This window comes from Emys orbicularis, chromosome 1 (genome assembly GCF_028017835.1).
Source record: "Emys orbicularis isolate rEmyOrb1 chromosome 1, rEmyOrb1.hap1, whole genome shotgun sequence".
NCBI lineage: Eukaryota > Metazoa > Chordata > Testudines > Emydidae > Emys > Emys orbicularis.
This window is the reverse complement of record NC_088683.1, coordinates 370,547,143-370,565,846: the sequence shown is the minus strand read 5'-3', so window position 1 is coordinate 370,565,846 and position 18,704 is coordinate 370,547,143. Positions and strand designations below refer to the sequence as shown.

At 49.7% G+C, this 18,704-nt stretch overlaps 1 pseudogene; it reads left to right on the top strand.

The window, feature by feature from the left end:
• Positions 1-7,649: 7,649 nt before the first annotated feature.
• LOC135890926 (olfactory receptor 52M1-like) lies at positions 7,650-8,598 on the top strand (annotated as a pseudogene).
• Positions 8,599-18,704: the final 10,106 nt, after the last annotated feature.

Sequence of the window (18,704 nt, the reverse complement as noted above, 5' to 3'; positions counted from 1 at the left end):
CCCGTGGTCCCCACTTACGGCCGTTCCCTTGCATGAGCTCCCAGCTCCCTGAAGAGGGGGGCTGGCCAGCCGGGTCAGAGCCAGGGAGCGAGGTCGATGACAGGAGGGTAAAGGAAGATGAGGGCAGGACAGCAGAGAAAGGGACAGACTCCCCCTGAGGCAAGCCCTGTTCGATTCAAGCTACCGGCCCTGCCACCCTCTCCTCCGCAGGCCCTGGTCTACTACCCACCACAGCGGCGGAGCCCGCACGCTCATCTGGTCACGTTGGGTGGGCCTCCCCCGAGACCCGAGCAGATTTGACAATGGTCACAGATGGAGGAGGGGCGATCTCAGCTACCGGGTGATCTGGGCCGCTGGCGATCGTAGAGCCGATGGCCTTCCGGGTGTCAGGAGTCCCAGATGCCCTTCCAAGCTGGGCCAGGGGCAGTACTTCCGGACGTGCCCCACCACCCGGCCTCCCCCGAAGAATAGTAAACCCTGTACTGGGCCCCTCGATGGGGCACCAGAAAGGACCCCTCCAGAGCCCCTCCATCACACGCCTCCAGCAGCATTTGAACCTGCACCTGCTGGAGGAACGATAAAACGTGGTGGAGGATGGGGTCCTTACAACCCAATGGAAGGGGGCTGAGGACAGACAGGGGCTTCCCCAGGGTGGAGAGGAATGGCAGAAGGGAGGCATTGGGGAGGAAGGGAGGAACAGAGGAGACCACCACCCACATGCCCAAGTCCTCCAAAGGCTCAAGGGGGACATGAACACCCCCCACCGCCAAGCCCCTCTCCACCACCTTCTGGGCAGCAGCCTCCAATGCTAGGAAGAACACCACCTTCCCAAACATCTTAGGGTACGTCTATACTTACCTCCGGTTTTGGCGGTAAGCAATCGATCTTCTGGGATCGATTTATCGCGTCTTGTCTAGACGCGATAAATCAATCCTGGATCAATCCCGGAAGTGCTCGCCGTCGATGCTGGTACTCCTGCTCCGCGAGAGGAGTAGGCGGAGTCGACGGGGGAGCCTGTCTGCCGCGTGTGGACCTTTGGTAAGTACCTTTAAGTTCGAACTAAGGTACTTCGACTTCAGCTACGTTATTCACGTATCAAGTTGCGTATCTTAGTTCGAACTGGGGGGTTAGTGTGGACCAGCCCTTAGAGGCTGCCACCCCAGCTGTGGGCTCCACCACCCACACCAACGCCAGCACATAGGTTTCTACGTGGGGTGAGGCTGACACCAGGAGGCAATGCACCCCGTGCTCCCTGGTGAGGGTGAGAAAGGGGTCTCGGCCACTGGGAATGGTACTCTGGGAGGCGGCTGGAGCAGACGGCGAGGTGGCGAGTGGAGGGGTCGCAGCTACCTGGGCGTACGCCCTGGGGGCCGAGGGAGCGGCACCTCCAGGGCTGGTGGAGGGGACAACGGGTCAGGGAAAAAGGGGAGCCGCGGCCGTTGATGGGGCCACAGTGGGAAAAGAAACCACTTTCATGGGGGGTTTCACCTTCTGGGCAGGGCCCTTGCCCTTCTTTGTCCCCCAGCCCTTCCCACTGGCCAAGGGAGCGGTCTCAGAGATGGAGGCGGCAGAGGTCGTGGTAGCAGCAACAGAGTCTTCGGAGTCCCTATCCATGCCCGCTGCCGTCAGTGCCTCAGAGGCAGTGATGGGAGGCAACCTGGTGGTGGCAGTCGAAGCAGCCGTCGCAGGGAAGGACATGGGGAGGGAGACTGAAAGGGAACAGAGGGGGCATCCAGGGAAGTTACACCCCCCGAATCACCCACTACAGGAAGGGAGGGATAGGGACAGACACTAGGGCAGGAAAAAGGGAATGGAGGGAAGGGGGTTGGAAGGGAGGGGAGGGGGGAAATCTGCCACCACACTCACCCGCTACACTGAAAACAGGGTGGAGGGGAGCCAACAGAAAGGGACACAGGAAAACAAGGAACAACTCCAGGCACAGGATGAAGAAACTGGCTGCACAAAGGAAAAGCGGGGGGGGGGGGAACTAAACCATCATGAAGGAGTGTGCGTCAGTGAAGGGAATAACTGAAGAAGGGAGGGGAATCTGAAGTGCTGGAAATAGAATGTGAGCACCCAGGCAAAGAGGGTAAACCGGGAGGGGGACGAACAGCAAGGGACTGGAATGAAGGGTGGGGGAGGATGAGTATGCCACAGGTAAGGAACAGCAAACAGGGTGGGCTCAAAAGCAACCTGACTGAGAAAGGGGAAATGGGGCTGGCAACAAGGCCTGCACCATGAGACAAGAGTGGGGCAAACAAACTGACTTAGGGCCTACCAAGAAAGATGCCCCTCAAAAAACAGGGCAGGGCAAAATGCAGCGAACAGGGGGTGGGCGGGGCAGGAAGCAAAGGAAAGGGGGGAAACAGCTGCAAGGACAGGGCAGAGGGCAAAGCAGGGGAAAAGGGAGCCCACCAGCCAAATGCAGCAGGGGAGGGAGGGCAAGTCCAAGGGAGGGGAGAGGAAATGCGCACCCACGGGTGCTGAAAAAACAAGTACCTGCTCGCTGCTCCTTCTGTCCCAAGATGGGAAAAAGGATAGAGCAAACTGCTGGGCTAGGGAGTGGAGAGCAGAGCCAGATGGTAAACCATTCGTCCGGATTTACCCGGACATGTCCTGCTTTTTGTGTTAAAAATAGCGTCCGGGGGGGAATTTGTAAATCACTAAAAATGTCCGGGATTTCCCCCCCATGCAGAGCGAGGCGCGGCTGGGAGGGCTGCAAGAAATTCAGCCGCTCGCATGGGGCTCTGACAGCCAGAGCCCTTCCCCCGCAGCTTGCCGGGCTGGACTCCGGAGCAGCTGTAGAGCTCCTCCTCCCCGCGCCCCCCCCCGCCCCCGCATTCTGAGCCGGCCGGCCGGCCGGGCCGTTCGCATCGGGCCTCGGCAGCTCCTCCTCCCCTGCTGCCCAGCGCCCCGCTCCGGCAGCACTGGGTGGGGTGGGACCGGGTTGTGTGTTACGCTGGGGAGCGCAGCCACGTGTCCGGCTCCGCACAGAGCCCAACACCATGTTCTGAGCGGCAGGGTAAGGGGGCCAGGGGGCAGGAGAAGGGGCAGGGAGATTTTGGAGGGGGCAGTCAAGAGATGGGGGGGTCGGGAGTTCGGGGGGGGGCTTTTTGGGGGGGTGGAGAAGGTTTTGGGCAGTCAGGGTACAGGTAGGGGGTAGGGTCCTGGGGGGCAGTTGGGGGGGGTCCCAGGAGGGGGCAGTCAGGGGACAAGGAACAGGGAGGCTTAGGTAGGGGGTGGGGTTCTGGGGGGCAGTTAGGAGCAGGGGTCCCAGGAGGGGGCAGTCAGGGGACAAGGAGCGGGGGGGGGTTGGGAGTTGTGGGGGCAGGGCTGTCAGGGGGCAGGGGTGGGGAGAGGGATCGGAGCAGTCAGGGGACAGGGAGCAGAGGGGTTTAGATGGGTCGGGAGTTCTGGGGGGGGCTGTCGGGGTGGGGAGTGGTTGGATGGGGCGTGGGAGTCCCAGGGGTCTGTCTGGGGTGGGGGTGTGGATAAGGGTTAGGGCAATCAGGGTACAGGTAGGGGGTAGGGTCCTAGGGGGCCAGTTAGGATGGGGGGAGGGTCTCAGGAGGGGGCAGTCAGGGGACAAGAGGCAGGGAGGCTTAGGTAGGGGGTGGAGTCCTGGGGGGGCAGTTAGGGGCAGGGGTCCCAGGAGGGGGCAGTCAGGGGACAAGGAATGGGGGGAGGGTTGGGGGTTATGAGGGGGGCTGGAAGTGGGAGGGGCAGGGGCAGGGCTAGGGCGGGGCTCCTCCCGTCCTCTTTTTTGCTTGCTGAAATATGGTAACCCTAGACCACGTGGAGGGCTCCACGCCACTCCCCCAGCTCCCCACCAAAATGACACCTACCACCACAGAAGCAAGGATATTACAAACCCCCTCCACAAAGCAAGGCCTCCTCCACTCCCACCTCAGCTCCAGCAGCAGCCTTTGCTAAGAGTGACTTGCCTTTGCTAAGAGTTTTGAAGATCCTTAAATATAAGGTGCTGCACAGTATGATGACAGTTATTCATGAGAATTAGTGATCTCTGGTCCCTTAGCAAAAGCCCCGTGTGCCTGCCGAAAGTGTTAAAGGCATCTTTTCCATAACTGTCTATCTACTAAAATAACAGGAGTACTTGTGGCACCTTAGAGACTAACAAATTTATTAGAGCATAAGCTTTCGTGGGCTAAAACCCACTTCTATCCACCCATCCAACCTGCGCATTTACAGGGTATCAGACCCTTTGGAGACATAGACATTATCCCTCGTTTTCTTACTAATCAACTATAATTGTTAAATATACACAAATACACAGAGCAGCCAGTTTCTCTCTGACTCAGCACAGAGCCCTTTGGGAAGGTCCCTTATTTACTGTTTACACAGAAGTGCAGACATGGAACGAGAGACATTGGCTAAAGTATCTCCAGTCTCTGGCCTGTTTACAGTCAGATGCCGCTTCTCCCCTAGAGGCTGAGCGAATTCCCCTGGGATTGCACAGAGCCATATTATAAACAGTGCAGATGTGTGTGTCTTCTTTTGTTGTCTGATGCTGCTGCAGATGCTGGGGTGAGAGAGGTGTGGGACACGGCTACCTGAGGGGGATTCCCAGGGAAGACACTTCCATCTCAGGATTCACAGGTACTGCATCTCTTGCTGAGGAGCTCACCAGCTCCACAAACCTAATGTAATGGGTATGGGGTGGGATAGAGTGCAAGTCTGTGGTCCTTTCTGCTCTGCACCCCCAGTAAACATCTCAAAGACCTTGCTATGTGTGATGAGTTTTCTCCAGTATCACAGGCCAAAATATCACCTTTTGCTGTGGCTCACCAGTTGGTTGATGGGCTCTGGCCCAAGGTGGCTGCATTTCAATGGCAGAGGGAATCCTTCAGGATGAAAGGTGTTAGTGGATGTATAACATAAGGTCAAATTCTGAGGTCATGGCCCATAGTTTACTCAGACCTCACAGAGGCAAATCTGTCCTTGGAGTAAGAACTGAGAAAAGACCTCAGGAGCCCTCTTTGTGTTAATGCACAGACACTATCACCACCTCCTCTTTCATCTCAGGGCTCTGGCTGTTATTAGGGGAGGGGGGCTGTTCGCTGATTTTTATCTGCTGGAAAGGATGGAGGTGCTAGGGCTCCTCACTGAAACAATGATAAGAATTTTTCAACATGGGCAAGTTGTCATTCTAGAAGTCAGCTGAAATGTTATCGCTGAAACTTAAAAAAACAAACAAACAAACAAAAACAACAACTCAGCCTGAAGCAGACACCCAGTATGGGAAATTTCAGCCCAAAGGTAGGGGGTTAACATTTGGCAAACGTATGAGCAACTGAGAATGAGATCTCATAATTGAAGGTGTCAGACAGCTTTAACTAAAGTTGCTGCCACCAGCACCACCCACAATGGCAATCCATTTGTGAGTCCTATTCAACTAAGCTCTTTGTTCCAAGCTCTTTGTCTGTGTCAAGGAGTTCCACAGGCCAAATATATATTATGTAAATAATTTTATTTGATCAATGTTATAGGTTCAGACTGTCAATGTAATTGAAACTTCCCTTATACACCAATGCTAGAAGTCTAAATAATAAAATGGGTGAACTCGAGTGCCTAATATTAAATGAAGATATTGATATAATAGGCATCACAGAAACTTGGTGGAATGACAATAATCACTGGGATATAGTAATACCAGGGTACAAAATATATTGGAAGGACAGAACAGCTCGTGGTGGTGGAGAAGTGACATTATATGTGAAAGGAAGTAAAAATCATGAATGAATCAAACTCCATCATAGAATCCCTATGGATGGAAATTCCATGCTCTAATAATAACAATATAGCGGTAGGGATATATTACCGACCACCTGACCAGGATGGTGATAGTGACTGAAATGCTCAGGGAGATTAAAGAGGCTATTGAAATAAACAAATCAATAATAATGGGGGATTTCAATTATCCCCATATTGACTGGGTACATGTCACCTCAGGACAGGATGCAGTTGACACCACGTGGAACAGCTGGTCCTGGAACCCACCAGAGCAGAGGCAATTCTTGATTTAGTCCTAAGTGGAGCACAGGATCTGGTCCAAGAGGTGAATATAGCTGGACCGCTTGGTAATAGTGACCAGAATATAATTAAATTAAATATCCCTGTGGCAGGAAAAACACCACAGCAGCCCAACACTGTAGCATTTAATTTCAGAAAGGGGAACTACACAAAAATGAGGAGGTTAGTTAGAAATGAAAGGGTACAGCGCTAAAAGTGCAATCTCTGGAAGCTGCATGGAATCTTTTTAAAGACACCATAATAGAGGCTCATCTTGAATATATCCCCCAAATTAACAAAACATGGTCAGAGAACCAAAAAAGAGCCACCGTGGCTAAACCACAAAGTAAAAGAAGCAGTTAAAAAGTTATATTGGAATTGGAAATGATTCAGAAAAGGGCAACAAATATGATTAGGGGTACGGAATGGCTTCCTTATGGGGACAGATTAATAAGACTGGGACTTTTCAGCTTGGAAAAGTGACAGTTAAGGGGAGATATGATTGAGGTCCATAAAATCATCACTGGTGTACAGAAAGTAGATAAGGAAGTGGTGTTTACTCCTTCTCATAACACAAGAACTAGGGGTAGGGTGACCAGATGTCCCGATTTTATAGGGACAGTCCTGATTTTTTAGTCTTTTTCTTATATAGGCTCCTATTATCTCCCACCACTGTTCTGACTGTTCTGATTTTTCACATTTGCTGTCTGGTCACCCTAACTAGGGGTCACCAAATGAAATTAATAACCAGCAGGTTTAAAACAAATAAAAGTAAGTATTTCTTCATACAATCCACAGTCAACCTGTCGAACTCCTTGCCAGAGGATGTTGTGAAGGCCAAGACTATAACAGGGTAACTCCACACCAAGAAAACAGGAAGGGGAATTTCAAAATTCCTGGGCCTTTAAAGGGAGAAGGGTGGAAGGTGTTTACCTGGATGCATGGAAGCGGAGTCCAAACTTCTGACCAGAGTGGTCAGGATGGGCATTGTGGGACATCTTCTGAAGACCTATTGCTGTGATAAAATCAATTGCAAGTGTCTACACTGGCACTTCGGTAACAAAACTTTTGTATAAAAAGCCTTACAACTCTTGTCAAGATAGTTTCATTGTGTCACTGAAACTGCTGAGTTCCATCATTGAAAGTGGCTTTGCAGAGTGTACACCTCCACTGTTTCTTCACCAAAAGCTGCCTTTTGGTGAAAAAAATTGGCAGTGTAGAAAAGGTCTAAGAAACAGTGATGGATAACCAGTATCCACACTCATGTTTCCTGCTGGTTTCTATTATGGTTTCCCACACCATAACATGTAGTAATTATTGAAGCACAGAGCACCATAAAATATGTAATTGGCATTAGTATGGTCAGTTCTCCCTAATTCTTATCTCTGAATAATGAAAATGTTGTTTTTCAGTGTGTGACGATCAATCAATTTGCTTCACCCATGAGAATATCCCCCAGTAGTGCACATAGTGTCTCATATTAACAATGTCTCTCCATCCAGGCATTTGTACTGAGACCATCACCCTAGGCTTGGTCACATACGTGAAGTTGTGGGAACATACGGTACATCCAAGAGACATTGTTGTGCCTCAGAGTTGGACACCTTCTCCCCTACTCCATGTCAGATTCCAACACAACCGATTTCACCAACCCCTCCACCTTCATCCTGCTGGGAATTCCTGGCCTGGAGACGGCCCATGTCTGGATCTCCATCCCCTTCAGCACCATGTATGCCATTGCTGTCTCGGGAAACTTCACCATCCTGTTCATTGTGAAGAGGGAGCCGAGTCTCCATGAGCCCATGTACTATTTCCTCTGCATGCTGGCCGTCACTGACCTGGTCCTGTCTACGTCCATCCTGCCTAAAATGCTGAGCATCTTCTGGTTCAATTCCAGGGAAATAGATTTCAATTCCTGCCTCACCCAGCTGTACTTCATTCACTGCTTCTCAGCGATGGAGTCTGGGATTTTTGTGGCCATGGCTTTTGATCGCTATGTGGCCATCTGTGATCCCCTTAAACATTCCACTATCTTGACAAACCACGTGGTGGCCAAGATCGGCCTGGCCGTGGTGCTGCGTGGCAGCATGCTCATACTGCCCTATCCCTTACTGGCGAGGCAGTGGCCATATTGCAAAACCAACATCATCCCCCACTCGTACTGTGAGCACATAGCCGTGGTGAAGCTGGCCTGCGCAGATATCCGCATCAGCAGTTACTACAGCCTCTCTGTGGCATTCTTTGTGATCGGTCTGGATGTGGTTTTTATCACTATGTCCTACACCCAGATCCTCAGGGCCATCTTCAGCCTCCCCACAAAGGAAGCTCGGCTGAAGACTTTTGGGACCTGCGGCTCGCACGTCTGAGTGATCTTAGCCTTTTACATCCCAACTCTCTTCTCCTCCCTCATGCACCGTTTTGGCCACAATATGCCCCTGCATTTACACATTCTCATTGCCAACATGTACCTCCTTGTGCCCCCCCATGCTAAACCCCATCATCTATGGAGTGAGGACTAAACAGATCTGGGACAGGCTTCTCTGGCTCCTTACTCATAAAGGCACCTAATATTTTCTCGTGGTGCTCTCGCTCTCACACCGAGCAGAGCTTGCTAGTGACATGGTGCTGGGCCCTCTTCCCTGAATCACCTACTGGACAGTCAAAGTGACATTAATCCTTTCCTGGCCTTGCTGTACTGCTTCAGCATGAGAAACTGGGGAATCAATCTGCATAGAAGTCATTAACTTATAGGGTTGCCTCCTTTCTAATTTCTGGTAACTGGATCCCTGAGGTCCTGCCCACTTCTTTCACCAAGGTCCCGCCCCTATTGCTCAATCCTCTCCTCCCCTCCCCCTATCACTCGCTGGGTCATAACCACATCCCACCCACCTTGATGCATGGGCACTTCCAAGGGCTAATTAGGCTCTTGAAATCTTAGGTTTTTAACAGATACCGTAGCAATTAGCTGACAGGAATAATGTATCACATTCCTATATACAAGTAATAACATTAAATTAATAATCCACTTATTCAGCTCTAATACTAACATGTTCTCACATCTTTTGGCTAGTCACTTAAGGACACTGATTAGGTTTAAACATTTAATGTACAGTCTTACTTTGTTACTAACTCTGCACAGAGAGAGAGACCCCATCAGGCCTCATGGGTTCTCTCTCAGCTCTGGGAGGGGAGTGGGATACAGTAAGGTAAGGCAGGGGGGCAGATACATCTGGGGTCTATATAACATCCGATTGGCCATACTGGGTAAGACGAATTGTTTATCTAGCCCAGTATCCTATCTCACAACAGTGCCCAGTACCAGATGCTTCAGCAGGAATGAACAGAACTGGAAAATTCTGAGTGATCCATCCCCTATTGTACTGTCTCAACTTCTGGCAAACAGAGGCAAGGGGCACACAGAACATGGCATTGGCTCCCTGGTTAATAACTATTGATGGACCTACCTTTCATTAACTTATCTAGTTCTTATTGGAACCCTGTTATAGCTTTGGCCTTCACAACATCACCTGGAAAAAGTCAACTATGAAGAAATATTTCCTTTTGTTTGTTTTAAATCTGCTGCCTATTAATTTCATTGGCTGACCTCAGTTCTTGTGTTATTTAAAGGAGTAAATATCATTTCCTTATTGAATTTTTCCAAACCAGTCACAACTTTATTTACACTCTCATATCTCCCCTTAGTCATCTCTTTTCAAAACTGAAAAGGCCTAGTCATTTTAATCTCTCCTCATATGGAATATCAATTTGGGTCAATTAGCCTGCTAGTTGCATAAACCTTTCTGATCCTGTGTCATAACTAATAACTCACATTTGATTATATGAACCATCTGTACACTTATGTCTTTTGGCTTTTACTGTACTCTTTGATCACACTCCTTGTGCTAAGGGGCAGGAGGCTAGGGTGGAGGCATCTGTTAACAAATAGGTTGGTCATTAAAGAAACTCAGCGCATAAGGAGAATTGCCTGAACAAAACAAAGAAGTAACTGCATTCCAAATACAACCAGTTTTCTTCGGCTTCTCTGTGGAGGGGCGGGCATGGAAGGAATGGAACCTCCCCAGAAAAGGTAACAGAGAGAAGATGGGTTGCTCCAGCCCTTCAAAAACCCAGAGACTGGATGAGCCAGAAGAAACTGGGCCAGGAGAAAGGCACAAGGGCGGGAGAGGGGACTCTTTGGTTACAGGGCTGTGGCTGCAGCAGAGAGACAGACTCCAGCTAGAGGTGAAATCATGACTTGAAGGAGATTGACCCTGGACATTCAAGAGGGCTGTGACCAAATCCCAAAGAATGCTCCAGGGCGGTGAGAACACTGAGGCAGGAAATTGCATGCAGGTGTTGCATTGTCTTTACCTAGATCTCATATCTCTTGTGCTGTCCAAATTAGAGGAATTGTTTTAGCAACCCCTTTTGCAAGCCCTGGGTGTGTTTGCTTTAACGATCATGTGCCCCAAAAGAGAGAAACTGGAAACAGAGTGCACCCAAGGGGGAGCTCTGGGAATGGTGTGCTGAAGCAACTGTAGAGTTTATGGGAGATGGGCCAAAACTAGTCTCAGGGCCTTGGTGTTTGGCGCACAGATCTCGACTCCCAGAGGGGGCGACTAGAAGGAAAGCTGCACCCTGAGAGTGGGCCTGTAAACCCAGAGTGAGAGGCAGGTCCCCAGCATGGCTCGGACTCAGGAAATCTTAAAACACCCAGGGATCCAGCATGTGGAATGCAAACAGAGTCACCCATTGGGGGTCCAGCAGCTGGTGCTTGAGCAGGGCTGCTACACCGATGCTAGGGGACTGTGAATGGAAGGGGAGTGGGGCTAGGGAGGGAGGTTTCCACAAGATGTTCTCTTCACCTAAATGTGGCTCCCCTGCCCTCAGTGTTTCCCTGAATGTTCTCATTCCTGGACAGATCCAGCCAGGCTCCCTGAGGGAAATGTTTCCTGAACCAGCCAGTGCCGGCTTGGGGCCAGGGAGGGTTTTTTTTCCCTCTCCATTGGAAAGTGCTCCCCAGAAGGGAAGAGGCAGGAAATCCCTGTTCTAGTGGATTTCATCTCAACGCTCTCTCTCTGCATTTTCGTCCCTTTCCTTTGTAACTCCTCCCACACACACGCCTCCCTCTGTCTCTGCCACTTCTAATGTGCATCCCACTTTAGGTACCGGTTACAAATGCTGAAGGCGCTGTTATTCGCTAAACTTCAGTGGCAATGGCAGGTGTAGCACTGTGAATTGTTGCATCTGAGAGCTGATCTGGCTGGGCAAGAAGCAGTGCGCATTAGTCTGGTTATGAATCCAGGTAAAACTACCCTGGCCATGACCAGCAAGCAGCCTGCTGAGTGCAAAGTGCCACCAGCCTCGGTATTAACCTGTCTGGAGGGATTGCTGGACAGGTGGCAGCTGCATAGACAGGGCTGGAGGCTGCTCGAAAGATGTGGGCACTCGTACAGCAGCAACTGCTGCGCTGTTCCATTCCGCAGCCTTTTGGGGGATGTCATGGCAGCAGGCTTGCTAAAAAGCAGTAGATCTATGGAACAATGGACACCCTAGCTCCAGTGGATAAGAGAGAATGTGTGGGGGGGGGAGCACTGAGGAAGGCTGAGGAACTCCAGGCTGATATTTTCAATGCTCATAGTCCCTAGTAGCTGTTCCGTACAAAGGGGCAGCACAAGATCAGGAGTGAGGATATTCGAAGCTGAAGCCAGTAACTGTCCCCATCAGCACTGTATAGGTTTTGGCAGCTTTCTTAGTGGGGACACATTATTAGAGTGAAAGACCAGCAAATTCTGAATTGGGCACACCAAGAAAGTCCACTACGTGGCCAGCGATCATGTGTGGCAAGAAAAGTTTCGGTGGCATGACAAGACTGCCACTGCACAAATATACAACCAGACCCCCTTAATCACTTTCCCAGAGATCAATCCAGGCAGCGCTCGGTTTGCAAGGAGGCTACATTGCTTTGGGATTTGCCATGAAGATGTTGATGATGACTGACGGGACAAATGGCTCCCTAGATACTCTGGCAAATGGTCTGTTGATCCAGTGATGTGTGTGAGGCTGAGGTCCAACAAACAGAAAGTGCATGTGACATTTGCTGTGATATATAGTGGGGAAAACACTCTTTCATTTTCCTTTTCTCTGCTTTCCTCCTGTGATACAGACCAGAATGTCGTCTTTTCAGGACATGGATGTATCACTTATATTAAAACACAAAATTAGATCTTAGAAAGTTCTAGTTTGAGAGCTATATTGCTGTGACACACTGTACCCCAAAGCAACACCCTGGCACCCCCATATTCACCCATTATATAATTGCAACAAAACTTCTACAAAATATATCATGTGAGGTGTCTGTAGAAAAATCCTGGTTTGCTGAATATGATTATCCTATTTGTATGCATGTGTCATTTTTGTATCTGAAGTTATGAATATTGGCTATGTACTTGTATTTCAAATGTGTTTGCTCCTGTGACAACTACAACAAGGTAGTTTATATCCAGTCTAGCCGGCAAACTGTGAATGGACTATTCAAGTTCATGGCTCATCAATGAGCACAATGGGCCATGGAAGAAATTTATCCTCACCTGATGGACTTTCCTGGGGATGCTCTCACCAGAATAAGCATTATAGCCCCTGCTATGACTCACAGAATCATGTAGGGGCATGTGGCCAGCTCATGTGACACTGGACTCCATCTTGTGCCTGTACTTTTACACTAAATGTGCTGGGGGCTTTTGCTTGGAAAAATGAAGTTTTCCCTCAGATTGTAGAAACTAAATGTAAGCAGAGTCAGGATGAGCTCTACCCTGACATCTGGTGGTGAATTATGGCGAGTGTGGAAAAGAACTCCAGGGGCTGATCTTGTTTGCATAGGCACACCCACTCGCCTGGCATGGAACAACAGCAACTGAAAGTGGTTACTTTGGCTGGTGTGGGATCCCCAGTTTCTCTATTATTGGGGCAGGAAGAATAAAGTTTTGTTACCCTGATTCTGTGAATCAAGGCCAGTGGAACTGTTGTATGACAGAAGGACTGAGTGAGTCCTTCACCATTACCTAAGTAGCACTTGCTTGACAAGGGGCATGGGTTACAAAACCCAGTGAATTGAGAGAGGATGGGGATGGGTATTTGTACCTGATGGCATGGGCCCCCTCTGAGGGTTTGAAACACCAATTGCACCATCTCCTCTCTCCACTGTTGACTGTCAGAGCTAACTTTGATTCCATTAGGAGTCTAGTTACAGGCTGCTGAGCTGAATTCACTTTGGGCCAATGGTGCACCAGCACTGGGGCTCCCCTACTATACTATGAGCTGAAATCGCTAAGAGCTGAAATCACAAAAGAGCTAAAGTTATTAAGAGCTGAGATCACTGAGTGCTGTGTTAACTAGTGGGGGAGCCTGAAGCTATATTGCTCAGCAGCTGGCAGAGCAATTTGTGGGGACGACTGGAGGAGCAGCGAGCGGCGTGGAGCCTTGTGGGACCGGTTGGAGTGGCCCAAGGAACGGCGAGCGGAGCTGTTTGCGGGGACGGCTGGAACGGCTCACAGGTCGGTGAGCGGAGCGGAGCAGTTCGTGGGATGGCAGGAAAGTGGACTGGCTCGTGGTGAAGGCTGCGGCGGAACCCCCATGGAGAAACAGACGGCTGGCCAGCCTCGGATCACGTAAGGTGCCCCTTAACACCCTGCGTGCCCCCCCCCCCTTTTTACTCTGGGGCTGCACTGACCAGGGACAGAGACTTTGGGGGTTATTGGACTTTTGGGACTTTGGGTGGTTGCTGGACCCAAGAGACTTTGGGGGTGTTGGACTTTGGGGACGCTGGGTGATTTTTGGGTTGTTGGATTCAAGAGCCAAAGGGAAAGGACACAGCCCAATTTGCTGGGGTGGGTTTTGCTCATGGTTTGTGTTATGAATCTTGTTTGTGGTGTTTTTTCCAATTTTATGCTGATGTCGTTTACCTCATGTTATTAAACATTTTCTGCTACACTCAGACTCCGTGCTTGCGAGAGGGGAAGTATTGCCTCTTAGAGGTACCCAGGGGGGTGGTATGTAATTGTCCCAGGTCACTGGGTGGGGGCTCGAGCCGGTTTTGCATTGTGTTATTGAAACGGAACCCCTAGATACAGAATCCGGCCCTTGTTGCTGCCAACTTAGATGGGCAGAAGGGTTACATAAAAAAAGGGAGAAATATCATCACCATTTGGTCTCGCTCCCCCCACAACTGGCTGGGTCCTAGCCTGGAAAGGAGAAATCCCAACCTCTGTATGGAATTTGGTGAACTGTTTATACTATCAGAGTGAGACACTGCTTGATTCAAATCCTATCTAGCTTATAGAATTCAGATTGTGATTTTGTTTTATTGTGTAGGTAATCTACTTTGAACTGTACACTTATTACTTATGATCCCTTAAAATTATCTTTCTGTTTATAATCGGTTTTATATTTGTTTACCTAAAACAATGTGCTTTTTTCATGCATGGCTGGTGAAAGCATATATGTAACTCAGATGGGTGTGTCCCTGTCTTTGAATGTTTGTGTGAGTGCAGGACCTGAAGGGGGTTGCAGCTTGTCCCAGGCTCACAGTGTGGGGGGGCCCAGATTGGTATGCCAGAGGGATCAGTTCCCCAGTCCCAGGTTGCACCTGGGGCAGACCATCACAGTGGTGCTGCAAGCAAGGTGAAATGCACAGCTTGTTCTGATTGAGATTTGCACTTTCTATGCTGGTGTGGAGAATTTAAGTGAGAGGTTAAGTGTGGTGGCTGGAGATCAGTCAAAGTGCTTACCAGTTTGTTATTTTCTGTTTGCTTATTTTAGGAAAGGGAAATACGGGCAGCAAAGCAGCACAAGGAGTGAAAACAGTGAAACAATTATGAAATTGGAGCTGTTCACATTGCAGACTGTAGAAAAATAAAGCAAGAACATAGAAGAATTTTGGAGCTAAAGCAGACAGAGGCTGCCAGAGAGCAGGCAGAGCACAGAAGGGCTATGGAACAAAAACAAGAAGAAATTGAGGAGGAGGACGGAGAGGAGAAATACCAATTGGACTTGCTCAGGGGCAGCTCTGTGATTTTTGCCACCCCAAGCATGGCAATCAGGTGGCCTTTGGCAGCGCGCCTGCTGGCGGTCTGCGGTCACGCGGATTCCGCGGCGTTTCTGCTGGTGATCTGCCGGTCCCACGGCTTCGGTGTCCCCGACGCCAAATTACCGCTGAAACTGCGGGACCGGCGGACCTCCCGCAGGCATGCCACCGAAGGCCGGCTGACTCCCGCCCTCATGGCAACTGGCACGCCGCCCCACACAGCTTGCCACCCCAGGCACGTGCTTGCTGCGCTGGTGCCTGGAGCCACTCCTGGACTTGCTGGAAAAGCAGAACCAGAACCCTCCCACTCCACTGATTCCCACCTCTTCCAAAGACCACAAATGGGAATAGTGGTGTCCTGCATCCAACGAGGCAGAAGATATTTTTCAATAATTCACTACCTGTCATAAGTATAAAGGGAAGGGTAACAGCTCTCCTGTGTACAGTACTATAAAATCCCTCCTGGCCAGAGACTCCAAAATCCTTTTACCTGTAAAGGGTTAAGAAGCTCGGGTAACCTGGCTGACACCTGACCCAAAGGACCAATAAGGGGACAAGATACTTTCAAATCTTGCGGGGGGGGGGGAAGGCTTTGGTGTGCTCTTTGTTTAAGGTTGTTGTTCGCTCTTGGGACTGAGAGGGACCAGACATCAATCCAGGTTCTCCCCATCTTTCTAAACAAGTCTCTCATATTTCAAACTTGTAAGTAAAAATCCAGGCAAGGCGTCTTAGTTTTACTTTGTTTTCTCAACTTGTAAATGTACCTTTTACTAGAGTGTTTATCTTTGTTTGCTGTACTTTGAACCTAAGACAGGGGGGGGTCCTCTGAGCTCTTTAAGTTTGATTACCCTGTAAAGTTATTTTCCATACTGATTTTACAGAGATGATTTTTACCTTTTTCTTTAATTAAAAGCCTTCTTTTTAAGAACCTGATTGATTTCTCCTTGTTTTAAGATCCAAGGGAGTTTGGATCTGTATTCACCAGGAGTTGGTGAAAGGAAGGGGGGGGGGAAGGGTCAAATTCTCCTTGTTTTAAGATCCAAGGGGGTTTGGATCTGTATTCACCAGGAGTTGGTGAAAGGAAGGAGGGGGGAAGGGTCAATTTCTCCTTGTTTAAGATCCAAGGAGTTTGGATCTGTATTCACCAGGGAATTGGTGAGAAGTTTCTAAAAGCTTCCCAGGGAAGGGAATGGTGGCAGCGGACCAGAACTAATCTGGTAGTTAAGCTTAGAAGTCCTCATGCAGGCCCCCACACTTGTACCCTAAAGTTCAAAGTGGGGATACAGCCTTGACATGGTGGCACAGCGGTGGAGATCCTTTTAAACCCAAAAGCCAGTCAGATTTTTTTTTCCTTCTAGCTGCTTGGAAAGCAGAGCTGAAGGTAGATGCATATCTTATCTCTCCTTGCCTGAAGGCAGAGGTGTTAAGTTTTTTTAACAAGAGCCTTTGTTAAGAGAAGGGTTCAAAGTGAGCAAACTTTGACTAGTAAAAGGAAGTTACAGGCTGAATTGTTTTTTTTTTTCTTTTTACATCCTCATGAGTAGCTTGTTAGAAAGTCTCTGTTAACTCAGCAGCAGCCAGAGCTGAGTACATCCCAGTTTCAGTCAACTGCAGAGGGGTGTGACCCAGCACAAGAAAACAGGAAAATGACTACCAAAGAAGTAGCTAACAAAATAGAACTGGCGAAACTAGAAGCAGAAGAAAATGAAAGAAAACATCAGAGACTGCTTCAAATTAAAAAACTTGAAACAGAGCAGAATGAAAGAGAAGAGAAAGCCAAAGAGGAGGCCCACAAAAGAGAGATGGAGCTGGAAAAAGCCAAAGAGGAGGCCCATGTAAGAGAACAGAAAGCCAAAGAGGAGGCCCATGTAAGAGAACAGAAAGCCAAAGAGGAGGCCCATGAAAGAGAAGAGAAAGTCAAAGAGGAGGCCCATGAAAGAGAAAAGAAAGCCAAAGAGGAGGCCCACAAGAGAGAGATGGAGCTGGAAAAAGCCAAAGAGGAGGCGAGAGAAAAAGAAAGGAAGCATGAACTGGAAGTAGTAAGGGCTAAGCAGGATGCATCAGACCATCCTAGCAACTCCTCTCCAGGTACCACTTCCCATCCCAGGAAATTTCCCACCTACAAGGCAGGCGATGATACTGAGGCCTTCTTAGAAAATTTTGAAAGGGCCTGCCTTGGATACAGCATCACTCCAACCCAGTACATGGTAGAGCTGAGGCCGCAGCTCAGTGGACCCTTAGCAGAGGTGGCGGCTGAAATGCCTAAGGAACACATGAACAGTTATGAACTTTTTAAAAACAAGGCCAGAATCAGAATGGGGCTAACACCTGAGCATGCCCGTCGGCGGTTCAGAGCCCTAAGGTGGAAACCCGATGTGTCATTTACCCGACATGCCTACCACATTGGGAAAAATTGGGATGCCTGGATATCAGGAGCAAATGTTAAATCTACGGAAGAGTTGCCCTTCCTAATGCAAATGGAGCAGTTTTTAGAGGGTGTTCCTGAGGAAATAGAAAGGTACATCCTAAATGGGAAGCCCAAAACTGTAACCGAGGCGGGGGAGATTGGAGACAAATGGGTGGAGGTGGCAGAAAAGAAAAAAGCTAGTGGCAGTTGGAGCGAATATCAGAAGGGGCAAGCCGAAACAAAACCTTATAACCGGGGACAACCCAAGGCCCCACCCACATCCCAAGGGAAACCCCAGACGCCTTCTCACCCCACCACACCAGTCTCCATCAACCAACATCGCCCCGGTGATACCTTAGCAGGGCGATGTTTTAAATGTAATGACCTGGGACATATAAAGGCTCACTGCCCCAAGAACCCCAACAGATTACAGTTCATTACACCACAATCACACCAAAGATCCCCAGACCCAGATGCCTCTCTCATACCCTCGGAGCGAAGGGAAACCTTGAGAGTGGGCGGAAAGAAGGTTATCGCTTGGAGGGACACTGGGGCACAAGTGTCAACTATCCACCAATCCCTAGTGGACCCCAAACTCATCAACCCGGAGGCTACAGTGACAATTCAACCCTTCGTGTCACAGTCTGTAACCTTGCCTACAGCCAAGTTGCATGTCCAGTACAAGGGCTGGTCAGGAATGTGGACTTTTGAAGTCCATGCTGCTGGGGGAAGACTTGGTCAACCATGTGAAGCTAGCCAAGAGGGTGGGAATAGTCACCCGCAGCCAGGCTAAGCAAGCTTTCACCCCCATCCCTGTTCCTGAGACGTCCACCAGGGCCCCGTCTGTGTTACCAGAGACCCAAACGAAGGTGGTGGAACCGGATCCCCTGCCAACGACTGCAACAGCCGTAGTGGATCCAATCCCAGAGGCCCAGCCAAAGCCAGTCCCAGAACCGGAACTGGCAACGCAGCCAGCACCAGAACCATTGCCAGCACTGAGTCCAGCGCTTGCAAACCCGTCTACAACTCCAATGCCAGAGGGCACCAGCGAGCCTGAACTGGCGGAAGCAGCAGATAACCCTACCCAAGAGGCTCAGCCAGAGCCTGAAATACCACATAGTGCACCAGCGGACAGCGGTTCACAGTCAATGGAAACAGCCCCAGCACCTGCATCGCTTCCAGAGG